Genomic DNA, 23,336 nt, shown 5'->3' on the forward strand with positions numbered 1-23,336 from the left:
TCTGCCGGTTTAGCTGGTGCTAGTAGATGCTTCAAGAGCCCGTATGTCTTCGCGCCCATCGAGTTTAGCAAGGTTATAGCTTTGTCATCTTCTTCTATTTTATTGGCCTCACCATAGATCTCAATGTGTTCCACATACGTGGCCCAGTCTTCTACCTCGGAATTAAAATCGTTGATGCTACCACGCTTAGGCATCTTCCTCTCTTCCTGATAACACCACGGATTATTTCTTTAAATTTTCTTTTTTTTTCTTCAAGATGGCGGTTCCCGCGAAAATGGCGGTTTCCCGCGCTTATCTTCTCTCCCCGCCCACTTCAATGGCGGTTCCCCGCTTCTGTCTTCTTCTCCGCCTAATGGCGGCTTCCCGCGTTTCTTCCCCTGGCGGGAGGGGTACACTTTCCCCACGGGCGACGGCCGCTGGCTTTCAGGTTCACAGCCTGCGCGTCGGCTTCAGTGCTTTCCCTTTTCTCGGCAGGGCAACCGGCGCTGGGTACACCCCGTTGACGGCAAACAGTTTCAGCCGCTGGGCTGGCTCTTGCTCAGTTCCCCTTGCTCGGGCTCTGTCTCTCTCCTGCTCGCTCGGCTCTACCGGTGCTGGGTACACCCCGTTGACGGCGAACAGTTTCAGCCACTGGACTGGCTCTCGCTCAGTCTCCCTTGGTCAGCTCTGCCTCTCCCGCTCGCTCGGCTCCCAATCGCGCCTCCCAGCCCTCTCGCAGTCCGGTGCTTCCCTCCCCAGCTGCGGCTGAGTTTTTATATCTTCCCGCGCCTACGCTCCCGGTCGCAGCGCTTCGTGGCTTCGGTCACTGCCCGGCCTTTTTCGCCGGTCGCGGTCTAGCTGTCTCACGACGCCGTTGCGTCCCCAGCCTGTCTGTACCGCGGCTTCCTTGCTCCACGCTGCCCCAGTCTCAGCGCCTCTGGGCCCGACTTCTGTCCGGCTCCTTTCCCCCTCGACCGTGGTCGAGTGCACCGCCCTTATCCTCCGGTTATTCTTTTTACTTTTCCCTTACTCACAGTCACCGTGGCCGGCTTGCTTCTCGTGCTGATCGGCTCACTCCTCACCGTGGCAGAAGGGACAGTCAGTGCCTGTTGCTGATGGAAGTCTTTGTCTCTGAATTCTTCCTCCTTTCCAGCTCTGCAGACTCGAGTTTTCTCCCAGCAGAATGACGAGGGCGGTTGCCTCTTCTCGACGCTCGTTAACTGCTTCGGAAGTATTGTTGCCGCAGGGTACGATCGGACTCGTCGCCACTGTAAAGTCTGTGGGTTGTTTAGTTAATTAATACACAGACTACCAGAGTAACTTAAAACAGGACTTTACTATTCGAAGGTCAGGGCGAATCTGCCCAATAAATCCTGACACAGCACTTATATACCGGTGTGGTCACCGCCGGTATTACAGTATACAGAAGCCAACAAAGTAGTGCAACACCTAAAGTAGTTCTCTTAAAGGTGGACGGTTACATACAATAGTTCTCTTAAGGGTAGACGGGTACATACACTACAAGGACCTGCGGGAAGGAGGGAGGAGGACGGTAGCATTATGTTTGTGTGTGTGTGCTAGACCGTTGTAGCAGAGCCTGGTCTCCAATCGTCTTGGATCCCCTTGTCATTGGACCAAGACCTTACTCTGTCAAACCCGTGTGGTAGCTGGTGTGCAACGGCCACCCGACGTTAGAAGAATTCACGCACAGGCATCTTCTACCCTTTAAAATGAAGTTCGGGACCTGGAATGTCAGGACCCTCATGGACAACCCCAACAGTGACAGACCGGAATGCCGTACTGCTATCGTTGCCCGGGAGCTCAGACGCTTCGACATTGACATCGCCGCCCTAAGTGAGACCCGGCGGGCAGGGGAAGGCCAGTTCAAGGAGCAAGGCGGTGGTTACATCTTCTTCTGGAAAGGCAAACCCGAAGAAGAACACCGCCTCCATGGGGTAGGCTTTGCCATAAAAAATGAACTGGTTGGGCATCTCAGAGACTCCCCTAGTGGTATAAACGAGCGCCTCATGACTCTTCGACTCACCCTAGCCCGAAACCAGTGCGCTACGGTAATCAGTGCATACGCTCCAACACTGGAAGCAACAGACGAGACCAAAGAGGCATTCTACTCCAGCCTCGAACAATCCCTGTCCTGAGTCCCAACGGGCGACAAGCTGATCCTCCTTGGCGACTTCAACGCCAGAGTTGGAAAGGACACAGACCTCTGGAGAGGTGTGATCAGCAGAGAGGGGGTAGGGAAAGCCAACTCCAACGGTACCCTCCTCCTGTCGAAATGCTTAGAACATGGCCTCGTCATAACCAACACCTTGTTCCGTCAGAGAGACAAGTACAAGACTTCATGACAGCACCCTTGTTCCAAGCACTGGCACCTGCTGGACTACATCATCATCCGAGTGAGGGACCGCAAGGACGTCTGCATCACCCGCGCCATGACAGGAGCTGATGACTGCTGGACAGACCACCGCCTAATCCGCTCTGTCATCTCCATCAATGTAGCCCCAAAACAGCGGCGGCAACAGAACCAATGCCGCAGGAAAATTAACGCTGGAGCACTCAAAGACCCCGCTAAGAAAACCCTATTCAGCCTGCGCCTCACAAACAACCTGACGACTCCCAGTGATGCAGAGACACAGAGTGCCCACAGCATCTGGTCTGCACTCAAGGTCTCCATAATCAGCACCTGTGAAGAGACGCTCGGTCGCTCAACCAGGAAACACCAAGACTGGTTTGACGAGAATGACCAGGAGATCCAGGAGCTAATAAGCCGCAAGTGCAAGGCATTTCTGATCTGGAAACAGCAACAGAACTCGAGAGCAAGAAAGCAGCTCTACAGAAGCCTGAAGGCCGAGGTCCAACAAAAAACTCGCGACCTAAAGAACAGATGGTGGGTGGGGAAAGCACAGGAGATCCAGCAGCTAGCTGACAACCACGACGTGTGTGGATTCTTTAGCACAGTCAAGAACATCTACGGCCCAAGCACCCAAGGCCCTTCCCCACAGCGAGCCAGGAACGGAGAGGTACTCATCAAGGACAGGGAAGCAGTCAATGCCCGCTGGAAGGAGCACTTTGAAGATCTCCTTAACCACGACTCTGTCTTCGACATGGGTGTCCTCAACTCCATCCCACAGCATGCTACCCGCCACCATCTCAGCACAACCCCAGCCCGGCATGAGGTTGAAAAGGCCATCCGACAACTGAAGAACAACAAGGCCTCAGGAGCAGATGGAATCCCCGCCGAGGCACTAAAGCATGGCGGAGAAGCACTACTGGCACGAATTCATGAACTCATTTCTCTTATCTGGAAGGAGGAGAGCATGCCAGGGGATCTCAGAGACGCCGTAATTGTGACCATCTTCAAGAAAGGTGACAAGTCCAATTGCGGTAATTACAGAGGAGTTTCCCTGCTATCTGCCACAGGGAAAGTCATCGCAAGAATCCTCCTCAATCGCCTTCTCCCAGTGGCCGAAGAGCTCCTCCCGGAGTCGCAATGCGGATTCCGCCCACTAAGTGGCACAATGGACATGATCTTCACCGCACGTCAATTACAAGAGAAATGCAGGGAACAGCACCAACCGCTGTACATGGCGTTCTTTGATCTCACAAAGGCCTTCGACACTGCCAACTGTGAGGGATGATGGAGTGTCCTCCTCAAATTCGGCTGCCCTCAAAAGTTTGTCACTATCCTCCACCTGCTTCACGACGACATGCAAGCCGTGATCCTAACCAACAGTTCCACCACAGACCCAATTCACGTACGAACTGGGGTCAAGCAAGGCTGTGTCATCGCACCAACGCTCTTCTCAATCTTCCTTGCTGCAATGCTCCATCTCACCCTCAGTAAGCTCCCCACTGGAGTGGAGCTAATTTACAGAACAAACGGGAAACTTTTCAACCTCCGTCGCCTCCAGTCCCGATCCAAGGTCGTCCCATCCTCTGTCGTCAACTTACAGTATGCAGACGATGCTTGCGTCTGCGCTCACTCGGAGGTCGAACCCCAAACCATCGTAAACACCTTCACCGAAGCATACGAGAGCATGGGCCTTACAATAAACATCTGTAAGACAAAGGTCCTCTACCAACCTGCCCCCGCCACACAGTGCTGCCCCCCGATTATCAAAATCCACGACAAGGCCTTGTGGACCACTTTCCATACCTCGGGAGCCTACTGTCAACAAGGGCAGATGTCGACGATGAAGTCCAACACTGCCTTCAGTGTGCCAGTGCAGCCTTCGGTCGCCTGAGGAAGAGAGTGTTTGAAGACCAGGACCTCAAACCCAGCACTAAGCTCATGGTCTACAGGGCAGCAGTGATACCTGCCCTGCTGTATGCCTCAGAGACATGGACCATGTACAGCAGGCACCTCAAAGCACTGGAGAGGTACCACCAACGATGCCTCCGCAAGATCCTGCAAATCCATTGGCAGGATAGGCGCACCAACGTCAGTGTTCTTGCTCAGGCCAACATCCCCAGCATCGAAGCTCTGACCACGCTCAATCAGCTCCGATGGACGGGTCACATTGTCCGTATGCCCGATACGAGACTCCCAAAACAAGCGCTCTACTCGGAGCTCCGGCACGGCAAGAGAACCCCAGGTGGGCAGAAGAAACGCTTCAAGGACACCCTCAAAGCCTCCTTGAAAAAGTGCAACATCCCCACCGACACCTGGGAATCCCTGGCCCAAGACCGCACAGGCGCCGAACACCTCGAGTCTCTTCGCCGGGAGCCAGCGGAAGCCAAGCGCAAGCAGCGCAAGGAGCGCACATCAACCCAAGCACCCCACCCACCCGCCCCTTCAACCACCGTCTGCCCCACCTGTGACAGAGACTGTAGTCCCGCATTGGACTAATCAGCCACCTGCGAGCTCATTTTTAATGTGGAAGCAAGTCATCCTCAGTTCCAAGGGGCTGCCTAAGAAGAAGAAGACTCTCTGCTTTCTGTCCCTTAGCCAATTTTGTATCCATGCGGCCACTGTCCCTTTAATCCCATGGGCTTTAATCTTGCTAACAAGTCTATTATGTGGCACTTTATCAAATGCCTTTCGAAAGTCCATATACACCACGTCAACTGCACTGCCCTCATCAATCCTCTCCTTTACTTCATCAAAGAGCTCAATCAAGTTAGTCAAACACAATTTGCCTTAAACAAACCCGTGCTGAATTTCATTTATTAGTCCATACTTTTCTAAAGGCCAATTAATTTTGTCCCGGATTATTATCTCTAACAGTTTCCCCACCACCCATGTTTGACTGACTGACCTGTAGTTGCCGGGTTTATCCCTCTCCCCTTTTTTTGAACAAGGGATGTAACGTTTGCAATGCTCCAGTTCTCTGGCGCCATTCCCATATCCAAGGAGGATTGGAAGATTGTGGCCAGAGCCACTGCAATTTCCACCCTTACTTCCCTCAGTAACCTAGGATGCATCCCATCCGGACCAGGTGACATTTCTACTTTGAGGACTGCCAACCGTTTAAGTTCCTCCTCGTTATCTATTTTTATCCTATTCTATATATATGCAGCACGGTGGCATAGTGGTTAGCACTGTTGCCTCACAGCGCCAGGGACCCGGGTTCGAATCCAGCCTCGGGTGACTGTCTGTGTGGAGTTTGCACATTCTCCCCGTGTTTGCGTGGGTTTACTCCGGGTGCTCCGGTTTCCTCCCACAGTCCAAAGATGTGCGGGTTAGGTTGATTGGCTATGATAAATTGACCCTTAGTGTTAGGGGGATTAAATACGTGGGGTTACGGGGATAGGGTGGGATATGTGTTGGTGTAGGGGTTACGGGGATCGGGTGGGATATGTGTCGGTGCAGGCTCGATGGGCCGAAATGGCCTATATCTTCACTGTGTGGTTTCTGTGATTTCTGTGATTTCTGTGATATATCGTTACTTCCTCCTCCCTTACTGCTACATTGGCAGCATCCTCTTCTCTAGTGACGACAGATGCAAAGTCCTCATTTAGTACCTCAGCCATGCCCACTGCCTCCTCAAGAAGATCTCCTTTTTGGTTCCTAATCGGCCCCACCCTTCCTTCGACTATCTTTTTACTGTTTATGATAGTAAATCATGGCTAACTGTATCTCAGCTTCATTTAAACCAATGTGGCAGTGATTCAGTCCGGTTCCTGCTCCTGGTCTGATTGGGGGGTGATTCAGGCCTGGTCTGATTGGGGGGTGATTTAGGCCTGGTCTGATTGGGGGGTGATTCAGGCCTGGTCTGATTGGGGGGTGATTTAGGCCTGGTCTGATTGGGGGGTGATTCAGGCCTGGTCTGATTGGGGGGTGATTCAGGCCTGGTCTGATTGGGGGGTGATTCAGGCCTGGTCTGATTGGGGGGTGATTCAGGCCTGCTCTGATTGGGGGGTGATTCAGGCCTGCTCTGATTGGGGGGTGATTTAGGCCTGGTCTGATTGGGGGGTGATTTAGGCCTGGTCTGATTGGGGGGTGATTCAGGCCTGGTCTGATTGGGGGGTGATTTAGGCCTGGTCTGATTGGGGGGTGATTCAGGCCTGCTCTGATTGGGGGGTGATTTAGGCCTGGTCTGATTGGGGGGTGATTCAGGCCTGGTCTGATTGGGGGGTGATTCAGGCCTGGTCTGATTGGGGGGTGATTCAGGCCTGGTCTGATTGGGGGGTGATTCAGTACTGGTTTGATTTGGGGGGGTGATTCAGCCCTGCTCCTGGTCTGACTGAAGAGTGATTCAGGACTGTTCTTGATGCTGTTTTCTGTTTTATTCCAGGGAAGGCTAGCCCGGTGAGATCTCAGCCCCCTCTGCCTCTACCTGCTGACTCCTCAGATGCCCTGACTCCCCAGGCCAGCCAGCTCCTGGGTAAGTGGAACCAGTTGTGGATCCAGGCATCGGACAGAGAGAGCCAGCTGCAGGACAGACTCAGGGAGCTTCGAGAGGTGAGAACCGTCTGCATTGCAGCCATGCCCAGACACGCTACACGTACAGGCATGCTTCACGCACAAACACCACTGAACACACATCATTCCCGACACGTACAGGTGCACTACACGTACAAGCAATCTATGTGTGCAAACACCACAGAACACACATCATTCCTGACACATGTACAGGCACACTATATGTGCAAACACCACAGAACACATATCATTCCCGACACATGTGCAGGCACGCTACATGTACAGGCATGCTACACATACAGGCATGCTATATGTACAGGCACGCTACACGTACAGGCATGTTACATGTACAGGCACGCTACACGTGCAGGCACACTACACATGCAGGCACACTACACGTACAGGCATGCTACATGTACAGGCATGCTACATGTACAGGCATGCTACACGTACAGGCATGCTACACGTATAGGCATGCTACACGTACAGGCATGCTATATGTACAGGCACGCTACATGTACAGGCATGCTACATGTACAGGCACGCTACATGTGCAGGCACATTACACGTGCAGGCACGCTACACGTACAGGCATGCTACACGTATAGGCATGCTACACGTATAGGCATGCTACACGTACAGGCATGCTACACGTACAGGCACGCTACACGTATAGGCATGCTACATGTACAGGCACGCTACATGTACAAGCACGCTACATGTACAGGCACGCTACACATACAGGCATGCTACACGTACAGGCACACTACACGTACAGGCATGCTACATGTACAAGCACGCTACATGTACAGGCATGCTACACGTACAGGCATGCTACATGTACAGACACGCTACACGTACAGGCATGCTACATGTACAGGTACACTACACGTACAGGCATGCTACACGTACAGGCACGCTACACGTACAGGCACGCTACATGTGCAAACACCACAGAACACACATCAGTCCCGACATATATACACACATGGTTGATGTACCAGCTCCAGTGGACTGCCCAGTGACTGCAGCTGGGAGGCGACTGTGGCTGATGTTAACTGATGAATATCCACTTAATCCTCCGTCTGGTAATTTGACTGAGGTTTTAATCTAACTAATGCCTGTTAACTTGCAGAGCGGGTTCTAGTGTCAGCTCCTGTTCCCCAAGGGTCAGTGCTGGGACCACTGCTTTTTTTGATTTATATAAATGACTTGGATATTGGAATACAGAGTAAAATTTCAAAATTTGCAGATGATACCAAACTTGGGGGTGTGGCAAACAGTGAGGATGATACCAATCGACTGCAACAGGACATAGATAGGCGAGCAGAATGGGCAGACAAGTGGCAGATGGAATTTCATACAGAGAATTGTGAGGTGATGCATTTTGGCAGAAGGGATAGGGAGAGACAATATAGACTTAATGGCACAGTTTTAATGAGTGTGCAGTGACAGAGGGACATAAGAACATAAGAAATAGGAGCAGGAGTTGGCCATTCGGCCCTTTAAGCCTGCTCCGCCATTCAATGAGATCATGGCTGATCTTCTGCCTCAACTCCATTCACCGGCCCTATCGCCATATCCCTTGATGCCCTTACTAGTCAGAAATCTATCGACTTCTGTTTTGAATATACCCAATGACTGAGCCTCCACAGCCCTCTGGGGTAGAGAATTCCAAAGATTCACCACCCTCTGAGTGAAGAAATTTCTTCTCATCTCAGTCCTGAATAACCTACCCTTTATCCTGAGGCTGTGGCCCCTGGTTCTAGACTCCCCAGCCAAGGGAAACATTCTCCCAGCATCCACCCTAGCAAGCCCTGTAATAATTTTGTATGCTTCAATGAGATCCCCTCTCATTCTTCTGAATTCAAGAGAATACAGGCCTAGTTTACTCAGTCTCTTCTCATACGACAGTCCCGCCATCCCAGGAATCAATCTCGTGAACCTTCGTTACACTCCCTCTATGGCAAGTATATCCTTCCTTAGGTAAGGAGACCAAAATTATACACAGTACTCCAGGTGTGGTCTCACCAAGGCCCTATATAATTGGAGTAAGACTTCTTTACTCCTGTATTCAAATCCTCTTGTAATGAAGGCCAGCATACCATTTGCCTTCCTAATGGCTTACTGCACCTGCACATTCACTTTCAGTGACTTGTGTACAAGGACACCCAGGTCCCTTTGAGCATCTGCATTCCCCAATCTTTCACCATTTAGGAAATACTGTACTCTGCCTTTCTGTTTTTTCTACCAAAGTGGATAACTTCACATTTATCCACTTTATATTCCTCTACCATGTTCTCGCCCACTCACTGAGCCTGTCGAGATCCCCTTGAAGCTTCTTCACATTCTCTTCACAACTGACACTGCCACCTAGCTTTGTGTCATCAGAAAATTTGGAAATGTTACATTTAGTCCCCTCATCCAAATCATTGATATAGATTGTGAATAGCTGGGGTCCAAGCACTGATCCTTGCGGTACCCCACTAGTCACAGCCTGCCATCCTGAAAAAGACCCGTTTATCCCTCCTCTTTGTTTTCTGTCTGTTAACCAATTCTCAGTATATTACCCCCAATTCCATGTGCCCTAATTTTGTTCACCAACCTCTTGTGTGGGACCTAATCGAAGGCCTTCTGAAAATCCAAACACACCACATCTACCGGTTCCCCTTAATATAAAATTCAATCATATCATGGTCACTTGTCCCAAAAGGCCCCTTTACCAAAAGATTATTGATTATATTTCTCGATATATTTCTTAAGGCTAAAGGGATCAAGGAGTATGGGGAGAAAGCAGGGACCGGGTACTGAATTTGGATAATCAGCCATGATCGCACTGAATGGCAGAGCAGGCTCAAGGGGCCGGATGGCCTACTCCTGCTCCTATCTTCTATGTTTCTATGTTAGCCCTTTCTCATTACACAGTACCAGATCCAGAATGTTATTTCGGATTTCCAACATCCGCAGTATTTTGCTATCGTAGCCTGTTCCCTGGTTGGTTCCTCCACATACTGATCCAGGAAACCATCTCGCATGCATTCCAAGAATTCGTCCTCCACACCATTAGTGGTAATTTGATTTGCCCAGTCAATATGTAGATTAAAGTCCCCCATAATTATCATACTGCCCTTGTTACATGCACTTCTAATTTCTTGATTGATACTGTGCCCTACATTACCACTACTGTTTGGTGGCCTATACACAACTCCCACCAATGTTTTCCACCCTTTGCTGTTTCTTAGCTCCACCCAAACTGTTCCACTCTAGATTGTTCCTTGCTGCTCTCCATTACTAATCTAAATCTTATTATACGATGATCACTCGTACCCAAGTGTTCTCCCACAGACACTTGGTCAACCTGGCCCACCTCATTCCCCAGCACCAGATCCAGCAATGCCTCCTTCCTAGTTGGGCCAAGAACATATTGGTCAAGAAAATTCTCCTGAACACATTTCAGAAATTCCTTCCCCTCCTTACCCTTTACCCTAGCATTATCCCAATTGAGTTTTGGGTAATTAAAGTCCCCCAATATCACCACTCTATAGCTCTTGCATATCCCAGTTAGCTTAACATCTATCATTGGGAAAATGCTGGAGTCCATCATTAAGGAAGTGATAGCAGGACATTTAGAAAATCATAATATAGTCAAGCAGAGTCAACATGGTCCGGAGGAGGCGGACCTGTGTGGGAGCGGCAGCGGGACCTGAGAGAAGGCGGAGCGGTCATAAGTGCGGTTTCAACAGAGTGCTGCGAGTTGGAAGCTTACAAATCTCGCAGACCGGCGGCGGTGTTCCAGAGCCACGTCATGATTCAAAGTGAGGCGGGCAAGAGGAAGCAGCTGATTGGGTGAGTACGGCCAGGTGAGTATTTATACTGCTCTATAGTTTGACAGTTAAGGTTAATAGTTTATAAAGTTTAGAAGGTCTTAATTTTTGTGGTTATAGTTTCTAAGGTCTCTGTTGTGTAGCGCTAGTAAACAAGGGCCCTTGAGTATATCATTTAATTGTAGTGTAATTAGTGGCATTGATTTGATTTAATTTAATTTAAATTAATTAAAGGGTAAGTCATGGCAGCACAGCTCGGCCCCGTGGCATGCTCCTCCTGCACTATATGGGAAATCAGGGACACTTCCTGCGTCCCGGATGACCATGTGTGTGGGAAGTGTATCCAGCTGCAGCTACTGGCAGACCACATTGTGGCTCTGGAGCTGCGAATGGATACATACTGGAGCATTCGCGATGCTGAGGACGTCGTGGATATCATGTTTAGGGAGTTGGTCACACCGCAAGTAAAGGCTGCACAGGCAGGAAGGGAATGGGTGACTGCCAGGCAGGGTAGTAGGCACAGGCAGGTAGTGCAGGGGTCCCCTTTGGCCATCCCCCTGTCAAACAGATATACCACTTTGGATATTGTTGGGGGAGATGGCTTATCAGGGGAAGGCAGCAGCAGCCAACTCCCTGGCACTGTGGGTGGTTCTGCTGCACAGGACGGGAGAGAAAAGAACGGGAGAGCTATAGTGATAGGGGATTCTATTGTGAGGGGAATAGATAGGAGTTTCTGCGGCCGCAAGCGAGACTCCAGGATGGTATGTTGCCTCCCTGGTGCAAGGGTCAAGGATGTCTCGGAGCAGCTGCAGGGCATTCTGGAGGGGGAGGGTGTACAGCTAGTTGTCATGGTGCATATAGGTACCAACGATATAGGTAAAAACCGGGATGAGGTCCTAAAAGCTGAATATAGGGAGTTAGGAGGTAAATTTAAAAAATAGGACCTCAAAGGTAGTAATCTCAGGATTGCTACCAGTGCCACATGCTAGTCAGAGTAGAAATAGAAGGATATTTCAGATGAATAGAGGAATGGTGCAAGGGGGAGGGATTCAAATTCCTGGGACATTGGAACTGGTTCTGGGGGAGGTGGGACCAGTACAAACTGCATGGTTTGCACCTGGGCAGGACCGGGACCGATGTCCTAGGGGGAGTGTTTGCTAGTGCTGTTGGGGAGGGTTTAAACTAAAATGGCAGGGGGTTGGGAACCTGTGCAGGGAGACAGAGGAAAGAGAAGCAAGGATAGAAGCAAAAGACAGGAAGGAGGAAAGCAAAAGTGGCAGTCAGAGAAATCAAGGGTTTAAATCAAACATGGCCACAGTAATTAATAATTCTAAAAGGTCTAAAAGAGTGTTAAAAATCAAGCTTGAAGGCTTTGTGTCTTAATGCAAGGAGCATTCGTAATAAGGTGGATGAATTAGCTGCGCAAATAGATGTAAACGGATATGATATAATTGGGATTACGGAGACATGGCTCCAGGGTGACCAAGGCTGGGAATTCAACATCCAGGGGTATTCAATATTCAGGAAAGACAGGCAAAAAGGAAAAGGAGGTGGGGTAGCATTGCTGGTTAAAGAGATTAACACAATAGTAAGGAAGAATATCAGCTCTGATGATGTGGAATCTGTATGGGTAGAGCTGAGAAATACCAAGCAGCGGAAAACATTAAGGGGAGTTGTATACAGACCCCCAAACAGTAATGCTGAGGTTGGAGATGGCATTAAATGGGAAATTAGAGACACGTGCAATAAGGGCACAGCAGTTATCATGGGTGACTTTAATCTACATATAGATTGGACTAACCCCAAATTAGTAACAGTACTATGGAGGGGGAATTCCTACAGTGTATACGGGATGGTTTCCTGGACCAATATGTCGAGGAACCAACTAGAGATCAGGCCATCTTAGACTGGGTATTATGTAATGAGAAAGGATTAATTAGCAATCTTGTTGTGCGAGGCCCCTTGGGTCAGAGCAATTATAATATGATAAAATTCTTCATTAAGATGGAGAGTGAAGTAGTTGACTCAGAGACTAGGGTTCTGAATTTAAATAAAGGAAACTACGATGGTATGAGGCGCGAGTTGGGTAGGATGGATTGGGGAACGTTACTTAAAGGGTTGACGGCGGATAGGCAATGGCAAACAGTTAAAGATCACATGGATGAACTACAGAATTTGTTCATCCCTGTTTAGCATAAAAATAAAACAAAAATGGTGACTCAACCGTGGCTAACAAGGGAAATTAGGGATAGCATAAGATCCAAGGAGAGGACATATAAATTGGCCAGGGGTATTCAGTATTTAGGAAGGATCCACAAAAAAGAAAGGGAGGAGGGGTAGCATTGCTAGTAAAAGAGGGGATAAATGCAATTGAAAGGAAGGACATTAACTCAGTTAATACAGAATCTATATGGGTGGAGCTAAGAAATAGCGAGGGGCGAAAAACATTAATAGGAGTGGTATATAGGCCTCCAAATAGTAAAATAGAGGTTAGGGAGGGCATCACGAGGGAAATTAGAGAAGCGTGCAATAAGAGCACAGCTGTCATCATAGGTGACTTTAACTTACATATAGATTGGACTAGCCTAATCAGTAAAAATAATGAGGAGGAGGAATTCCTTGAGTGTTTAAGGGATGGTTATCTGGATCAATATGTCGAGGAACCAACTCGGGAACAGGCTATATTGGACTGGGTACTGTGCAATGAGAAGGGACTAATCAGTAATCTTGTTGTACGGGGACCCTTGGGTCAGAGCGATCATAACATGATCGATTTCTCACTCGAAATGGAGAGCGAAGAAATTGACTCAGAGACTAAGGTCCTGAATTTAAACAAGGGGAATTATGATGCCATGAGACGGGAACTGAGTAGGTCTGATTGGACAACGTTCCTGAGAGGACTGGAGGTAGATAAACAATGGCAAACATTTAAAGATAGAATGACAAAATTGCAAAAATTGTTTATACCAATCTGGCATAAAAGGAAATCTAAAAAGGTGACTCAACCGTGGATAACAGGGGAAATTAGAGACAGCATAAAATCCAAAGATAGGGCGTATAAAATAGCCAAAAAAAGCGCCAGAGCGGAAGATTGGGAACAGTTTAAGATAGAGCAAAGGAGGGCAAAGGGCATGATCAAGAGGGGCAAAATAGCTTACGAAAACAAGCTGGCGGAAAATATAAAAACTAACTCCAAAAGCTTTTATAAATATATCAAAAGGAAAAGACTGGTGAAAACCAAAGTTGGTCCATTGCAGTCAGATACGGGGGAATATATAATGGGAAATAAGGAAATGGCAGATCAACTAAATGCATACTTTGGGTCAGTCTTTACGAAGGAAGACACAAAAAACCTCCCTGGGATATCGGGAAAAATAGGGACATTGGCAAAGGAGGAACTGACGCAAATCAATATCTCTAAGGATATGGTGTTAAGGAAGCTAAAGGGATTGAAGGTGGACAAATCCCCAGGGCCTGATAACATGCATCCTAGGGTACTGAAGGAGGTGGCCCTAGAGATAGCGGATGCACTAAGGATGATTTTTCAGAATTCATTAGACTCGGGAACAGTGCCGATGGATTGGAGGGTAGCTAACGTTACCCCACTATTCAAAAAGGGGGGTAGGGAAAAAGCAGGTAATTACAGACCTGTAAGCCTTACATCAGTTGTGGGCAAAATGCTGGAGTCCATCATTAAGGATGAAATAGCGGAGCACTTAGCAAATGGGGACAGGATAGGACAGAGTCAACATGGATTTACAAAGGGTAAATCGTGCTTGACTAATCTATTGGAATTTTTTGAGGGAGTAACTGGTAGAATAGATGGGGGAGAGCCAGTAGATGTGGTGTACCTGGACTTCCAAAAGGCCTTCGATAAGGTCCCACATAAAAGATTAGCATGGAAAATTGAGGCTCATGGGATAAAGGGGAAAGTTTTGGCGTGGATAGGGAACTGGCTGTCAGATAGAAAACAGAGAGTTGGAATAAATGGCTCATTTTCTGAATGGCAGGCAGTAACAAGTGGGGTACCACAGGGATCTGTCCTGGGCCCCCAGCTGTTCACAATTTACATTAATGACCTGGATCAGGGAGTCGGATGCAGCATTTCCAAATTTGCAGACGACACTAAACTAGGAGGTGGGGTGGGCTCAGAGGAAGAGACCAGGAAGCTCCAGAGCGATTTGGACAGACTGGGCGATTGGGCGGATAAATGGCAGATGCACTATAATGTGGACAAGTGCGAAGTTATCCACCTTGGGTGCAGGAACGGGAGGGCAAATTATTATTTAAATGGCAATAGATTGGGAGAGGGGGAAGTACAGAGAGACCTGGGTGTTCTTGTACACCAGTCACTGAAGGCGAGCATGCAGGTGCAACAGGCGGTCAAGAAGGCAAACGGTATGCTGGCCTTCATAGCAAAAGGGTTAGAATACAGGAACAGGGATACCTTGCTGCAGCTGTACAGGGCACTGGTGAGACCACACCTCGAGTACTGTGTACAGTTTTGGTCGCCTCATCTGAGGAAGGATGTTCTTGCCATGGAGGGGGTGCAGCGGCGATTCACCAGGCTGATACCAGGAATGGCGGGAATGACCTATGAGGAGAGACTATGTAGTTTAGGGATGTACACACTGGAGTTTAGAAGATTGAGAGGGGACCTCATAGAAGTGTATAAAATTCTGACAGGTCTAGACAGACTGGATGCAGAAGGAATGTTTCCCTTGGCGGGTGAGAACAGAACTAGAGGACATAATTTAAGGATAAGGGCTAAACCATTTAGGACAGAGATGAGGGGGAATTTCTTCACTCAGAGAGTGGTGAACCTGTGGAACTCATTGCCACAGAGGGCAGTGTACGCCAGCTCATTAAATATATTTAAGAGGGAATTAGATATATTTCTACGGGCAAAAGGGGTTAAGGGTTACGGAGAGAAGGCGGGGACGGGATACTGAATTAAAGGATCAGCCATGATCTCATTAAATGGCGGAGCAGGCACGAAGGGCCGAATGGCCTACTCCTGCTCCTATCTTCTATGTAAAAAGCAGCAAACCTGAGGATTGGGAGCAGTTTAGGATTCAGCAAAGGAGGACAAAGGGATTAATTAAGAGGGGGGAAATAGAGTATGAAACTGAGCTTGCAGGGAACATAAAAACTGACTGTAAAATCTTCTATAGATATGTGAAGAGAAAAAAATTGGTGAAGTCAAGCGTAGGTCCCTTGCAGTCAGAATCAGGGGAATTTATAATGGGGAACAAAGAAATGGCATACCAATTAAATACATACTTTGGTTCTGTCTTCACAAAGGAGGATACAAATAACCTCCCAGAGATGTCAGGGAACATAGGGTCTAATGAGAGGGAGTAACTGAATGAAATCAGTATTTGTAGGCAAATGATGTTAGGGAAATTGACGGGATTGAAGGCCGATAAATCCCCAGGGGCTGATAATCTACATCCTAGGTGCCATAAATGGCAACTTCTACAAGAAGTAACTCAGGAAGTACTACTGAACGGCCAGCTGAGGGCGACATCTGAAGAGTATAAATACTCGGGTGTGGGCCCAACTTGGCCAGAGACTGTCTGGAAACAGGAAGCTAGTGACTACTAACTAGACCTCCATGTTTTGTTACAAGTCGATTAAAGCCTTGCTTTATGTACAACCAAGTGCGTAGTGAGTCTTTATTACGTCAATTTAATTGACTTGTTATCGTCTCTACTCCGTGGGTGATTCGGAACAACCAGCTGCAACTCGAACCGCAGAAAGGGACTTGGGCAAGAAACTGATCCATCATGGAAAAACTCCTTAGACCCGCTCGTCTCAACCTGGACCCGAATGCACCTGTGGCTGCGAAGGTATGGAAGCATTGGTTTCGTACCTTTAGCAACTTTCTTGAAGAATGTGGGGCGGATGCCCCTAATAAGTTACGAATGCTTATTAACTACGTATCCCCTCATGTGTATGATTATATTGAGGACTGTATAGACTACGACGTTGCTATCCAAATTTTGCAGCAGCTATATGTCAAGACCCCGAATGAAATCTTTGCTCGACACCTACTGGCCACAACTCGGCAGCAGCCTGGGGAATCACTCGATGAATTCCTCCAGAAACTTCGCAGGCTCAGCAAAGATTGTAACCTTAAAGCATTTACAGCTGAACAATATCAAGAGGAACTAATCCGCGATTCCTTTATCAATGGGATTGCGTCCCCTTTTATACGTCAGCGCCTGCTGGAAAATAAAACCCTCAATTTACGGGCTGCTTATGACCAGGCGTGTTCCCTGGACTTGGCCAAGAAGAATGTAGACACTTATCTCCCACCACGTGCACGGGCGGCGGCTGTCACCTTTAATAAGTCTTTCGATAGGCCTTGGGTGGATGCCCCCGCTGATGATGACTCTACTCTAACGGACGACAACCCTACCCTAGAGGCCTTTGCTGATGACGACCCCACCCTAGCAGCATCCTGGCAATCAGGAAGAAAGTGTTTCTGTTGTGGAGGTACGTTCCATTACAGAAAATTTTGCCCTGCTCGTAATGCGACCTGCAATCATTGCAGCAAGAAAGGACACTTTTCCAAGGTATGCCCGCCACGGGCCTCTGCTAACAAGAAAGGCCGCTCCTCTAAAGTATACCAGTTGAGGGCTCCTGTTAGCTTCACAGCTGCTATCTATGGAGCTGCCCCTCCCCCAAAAACCACTGCTAAGGCTACAGCTGCCGAAGGAAAAATGACCCCTCCTCCCATCACAGCTGTTTTTCCCCAAAGTTTGTCCCATGCAGCCACGAAGGTTTCAGTAAATGGGCACACTCTAAACATGCTAATCGACTCCTGCAGCTCTGACAGCTTCATTAGTAAGCGGGCTGTCAGCAGGTTAAAACTGGGAGATTGCAATGGCTCTGATGACTCTGACCACCAATTCTTCTGACTTCTGTCTTGTCAACCTCATCCTCAATGGTCGCACGTATCCCTCCACCCGGCTCGGAGTACTCGAAAACTTATGTAGCGATGTGCTTCTGGGACAGGACTTCCAGAAGCAGCACAAAAGACTCACTTTTGAGTTTGGAGGGTCGAAGCCGGAGCTTACCATTTCTAAGGTGCCGTTTTGTGCACTCTCGGCGGCCTTACTCGGTGAGCCCTCCCTGTTTGCCAATCTCTCCCCCGCTGTAAACCCATAGCCACCAAATCGCGGCGCTTTCGCCAAGACGACCGAGCATTTATCGAGGCAGAAATCTCTCGCCTTTTAGCTGACGGTATTATCGAGCCGTGTTCATCTCCCTGGCGGGCTCAAGTCGTCATTGTGAAAAACCCTTTAAAACAACATAAGAAACGTCTGTGTATTGATTATTTGCAGACTATTAATCAATATACCGATCTGGATGCCTACCCGCTACCACGCATAGATGACATGGTCAACAACCTTGCCAAATACAAGGTATTTTCAACCTTCGATTTAAAGAGCACGTACCATCAGGTACCGCTGAAAGACTCTGACAAAAAGTATACGGCCTTTGAGGCCAATGGTCGGCTTTATCAGTTTCGTCGCCTTCCATTTGGGGTCACCAATGGGGTGGTTGTCTTCCAACGGGCAATGGATGGCCTAGTCCGGTAAGAGAACTTGACGGATACCTTTCCGTATTTAGACAATATCACTATTGCCGGCCATGATCAAAAGGAGCATGACGCCAATCTTCAGAGATTTTTTGACGTTCTCCGTCGTCGCCACTTAACGTTAAACGAATCCAAATCGGTGAAATCGGTGCCATCAGTGAACATTCTCGGCTACTGGGTGGGCAACGGTGTTATTAAACCGGACCCAGAGCGACTTCGTCCACTTCAGGAGCTCCCTCCCCCTACAAATCTCGGATCTCTTTGTCGGGCACTTGGCATGTTTGCTTATTACACAAAGTGGATACCTCACTTCTCTGATAAAATACAGCCCCTGCTTCATGCAAAGTCTTTTCCATTGGAAGCAACGGCTATTTCTGCCTTCAACCTCCTCAAACGACAGCTGGAGAAAGCCACGCTTCGCTCCATTGACGAAAACCTTCCTTTTGTGGTCGAATGCGATGCATCAGAGGTGGTGATCTCGGCTACCTTGAATCAAGGTGGTCGACCCGTGGCATTCCTATCCAGAACCTTACAGGGTAGCGAGCTCCATTACCCCCCCGTCGAGAAGGAGGCTACAGCCATCATCGAGGCTGTACACCAATGGAGTCATTTTCTTGCTCGGCGTCATTTCACGCTCATAACTGACCAGCGCTCCGTGGCCTTCATGTTGGATAACCAGAAGCGCACGAAAATCAAAAATAATAAAATTCAACTCTGGAGGATGGAGCTGGCCGCCTTTGGATATACAGTACTATCCGTTACCGACCCGGCAAACAGAATGTGGCCCCAGATACCTTCACACGGGCATTTTGCTCTTCAATGTCAACGTCGACTCTGGCGGATCTGCGTATGGACTTATGCCATCCTGGCGTTACCCATATGTTGCACTTTGTGCACTCCAAAAATCTACCATTCTCAACGGAGGACGTAAAGAAAACATGCTCCTCCTGTAGGATTTGTGCAGAATTGAAACCACAATTCTTCCACCCATCAGATGACTTACTCATACATGCAATGCAGCCTGTGCAGAGGCTCAGCATAGACTTTAAAGGGCCATTGCCTTCGTCGACGCGGAACACCTACCTACTTACGATCGTAGACGAGTATTCATGCTTTCCCTTTGCCTTCCCCTGTCCTAATATGCTTACCTCTACGGTAATTAAATGCCTCGATCAGGTCTTTTCCCTTTGCGGGACGGGCAATTTTATCCACATGGATCGGGGTCCCTCCTTTATGTCGAGTGAACTTAAAAGTTATCTCTCCCAACGGGGAATCGCCTCGAGTAAGATGACACCATATCACCCAATCGGCAATGGACAGGTTGAACGATACAATGCCATCATCTGGAACGCTGTCCGTCTGGCACTGAGGTCACGCAACCTACCAGACCAGCAGTGGGAAACTGTGCTCCCCGACGTGTTACACTCTATCAGGTCTCTTCTCTCCACATCCACTAATGTCATGAGCGATTCTTCAAGTTCCGGCGTCGCTCTACACATGGGACATCTCTACCGTCATAGTTGGTGGCTCCAGGCCCTGTGCTACTCCGGAGGTTCGTCCGGTCTGCCAAGAACGACCCTCTCATTGACGAGGTGGAGTTAACGGAGGTAAACCCCACGTATGCGCATGTGCGGTACCCCGATGGCCGGGAGTCCACCGTCTCGCTCAGAGATCTGGCTCCCTGCCCAACCGGTCACATGGGCCCGAATGATGAAGGATCCCACGACGATGATGTCAACACTCTGCACCCCTATGAAGATGACGCCCTACCTGGAACATCGAGGGATCTGCCGGCAGTGCTACCGGATCAACTCAGGGAGCCGATCGCTCCCCGTAGGATGGCCACCCGAAATCAGGATGCTGGACAATCTCCGGCTACGACCCAGGATGAGGCCAGCTCTGCGCCTGTGGGGACCCGCACCCGGAGTCATGATATTCACAGGACGATCAAGACGACGCGGACTCTACCGACATACCGGTACGGGCCAAGCGACCCAGGGACCAGGACACGGTCCGGGGAGACGTGCCTTCCGGTCACAAGCAGAAAGCTAAACGACTACGGCTATTTTTGGTCCACCTAGTCCGTTAAAGGAAGACTGGACTTCCAAACCTTTTAGGGAGGAAGAATGTCATAAATCGCAACTTCTACAAGAAGTAACTCAGGAAGTACTACTGAAAGGGCAGCTGAGGGTGACGTCCGAGAAGTATAAATACTCGGGCGTGGGCCCAACTTGGCCAGAGACAATCTGGAAACAGGAAGCTAGTGACTACGAACTAGACCTCCATGTTTTGTTACAAGTCGATTAAAGCCTTGCTTTATGTACAACCAAGTACGTAGTGAGTCTTTATTACGTCACTAGGGTACTTAATGAAGTGGCCTGAGAAATAGTAGATGCATTGCTGGTCATCTTCCAAAATTCGATAGATTCTGGAACAGTTCCCATGGATTGGAGGGTAGCTAATGTTACCCCACTATTTAAAAAAGGTGGTAGAGAAAAAACTGGGAATTATAGACCGGTAAGTCTGACATTGGTTGTGGGGAAAATGCTGGAGTCCATTATAAAAGATGTAATAGCAGAGCACTTGGAAAACAGTGACAGGATCGGACAAAGTCAACATGGATATACAAAAGGTAAATCATGCTTGACTAATCTACTGGAATTTTTTGAGGATGTAACTGATAGAATAGATAAGGGAGAACCAGTGGATGGGGTGTATTTCGACTTTCGGAAGGCTTTCGATAAGGTCCCGCATAAGAGATTAGTGTGCAAAGTTAAAGCACATGGGATTGGGGGTAAGGTACTGACTTGGATAGAGAACTGGTTGGCAGACAGGAAGCAAAGAGTTGGAATAAACGGGTCTTTTTCCGAGTGGCAGGCAGTGACTAGTGGGGTACAGCAGGGACCGGTGCTAGGACCCCAGTTATTCACAATATATATTATTGATCTAGACGAGGGAACTAGATGTAATATCTCCAAGTTTGCAGACGACACAAAGCTGGGTGGGTGTGTGTGCTGTGAGGAGGATGCAGAGAAACTCCAGTATAATTTGGACAGGTTGAGTGATTGGGCAGATGCATGGCAGATGCAGTATAATGTGGATAAATGTGAGGTTATCCACTTTGGTGGCAAAAACAGGAAGGCAGATTATTATCTGAACGGCAATAGATTGGGAAAAGGGGAAGTGCAACGAGACCTGGATGTCCTTGTGCGTCAGTCACTGAAGGTAAGCATGCAGGTGCAGCAGGCGGTTAAGAAGGCAAATGGTATGTTGGCCTTCATAGCGAGAGGATTCGAGTACAGGAGCAAGGATGTCTTGCTGCAGTTGTACGGGGCCTTGGTGAGACCACACCTTGAGTATTGTGTGCTGTTTTGTTTGCCTTATCTGAGGATGTTCTTACCATGGAGGGAGTGCAGCGAAGATTCACCAGACTGATACCTGGGATGGCAGGAATGACGTATGAAGAGAGATTGGGTCGATTGGGTTTGTATTCGCTAGAGTTTAGAAGAATGAGAGGGGATCTCATTGAAACTTATAAAATTCCAACAGGACTAGACAGACTAGATGCAGGAAGGATGTTCCTGATGGCGGGGGATTCCAGAACCAGGGGTCATAGTCTAAGGATAAGAGGTAAGCCATTTAGGACTGAGATGAGGAGGAATTTCTTCACCCAGAGAGTGGTGAACCTGTGGAATTCTCTACCACATAAGGCAGTTGAGGCCAATTCATTAAATATATTCAAGAAGGAGTTAGATATATTTCTTAAGGCTAACTGGATCAAGGGATATGAGGAGAAAGCAGGGACAGGGTACTGAATTTGGATGATCAGCCATGATCTCATTAAATGGCGGAACAGGCTCGAGGGGCCGAATGGCCTACTCCTGCTCCTATCTTCTATGTTTTCTATGTTTTCTATGAAAGGGAAATCATGTTTGACAAATTTGCTGGAATTCTTTGAGGATGTAACGCGCAGGGTGGATAAAGGGGAACCAGTAAATGTCATGTATTTCGATTTCCAAAAGGCATTCGATAAGGTGCCACATAAAAGGTTACATCGGTTGTGGGCAAAATGCTAGAGTCCATTATTAAGGATAAAATAGCGGAGCACTTGACAAATGGGGAAAGGATCGGACAGAGTCAACATGGATTTACAAAGGGTAAATCGTGTTTGACTAATCTGCTGGAATTTTTTGAGGAAGTAACTGGTAAAATAGATGGGGGAGAGCCAGTGGATGTGGTGTACCTTGACTTCCAGAAAGCCTTCGATAAGGTTCCACACAAAAGATTATCATGCAAAATTAAGGCTCATGGGATTGGGGGCAAAGTATTAACGTGGATAGAGAACTGGCTGGCGGATAGAAAACAGAGAGTTGGAATAAACGGCTCGTTTTCGGAGTGGCAGGCAGTGACCAGCGGGGTGCCGCAAGGATCTGTCCTGGGACCCCAGCTGTTCACAATATATATAAATGATCTGGATCAGGGAATTGGATGCAATATTTCCAAATTCGCTGACGACACTAAACTAGGAGGAGGGGTGGGCTCTGATGAGGATGTCAGGAGGCTACAGTGCGATTTGGACAGGTTGGGGGAATGGGCGGATACGTGGCAGATGCACTATAATGTGGATAAATGCGAGGTTATCCACTTTGGGGGTAAAAACAGGAGGGTAGATTATTATCTAAATGGCAATAGATTGGGAGATGGGGAAGTGCAGAGGGACCTGGGTGTTCTTGTGCACCAGTCACTGAAGGAGAGCATGCAGGTGCAACAGGCGATTAAGAAGGCAAATGGTATGTTGGCCTTCATATCAAGGGGGTTCGAGTATAGGAATAGGGATACCTTACTACAGCTGTACAAGGTGCTGGTGAGACCGCATCTGGAGTATTGTGTACAGTTTTGGTCGCCCCATCTGCGGAAGGATGTTCTTGCCATGGAAAGAGTGCAGCGGCGATTCACCAGGCTGATACCTGGAATGGCGGGAATGACCTACGAGGAGAGATTGAATAGTTTGGGCTTGTACTCACTGGAGTTTAGAAGATTG

The sequence above is a fragment of the Somniosus microcephalus genome, chromosome 5 (assembly GCF_052327205.1).
Source record: "Somniosus microcephalus isolate GS21.2 chromosome 5, FLI_Smic_1.0, whole genome shotgun sequence".
Taxonomy (NCBI): domain Eukaryota; kingdom Metazoa; phylum Chordata; class Chondrichthyes; order Squaliformes; family Somniosidae; genus Somniosus; species Somniosus microcephalus.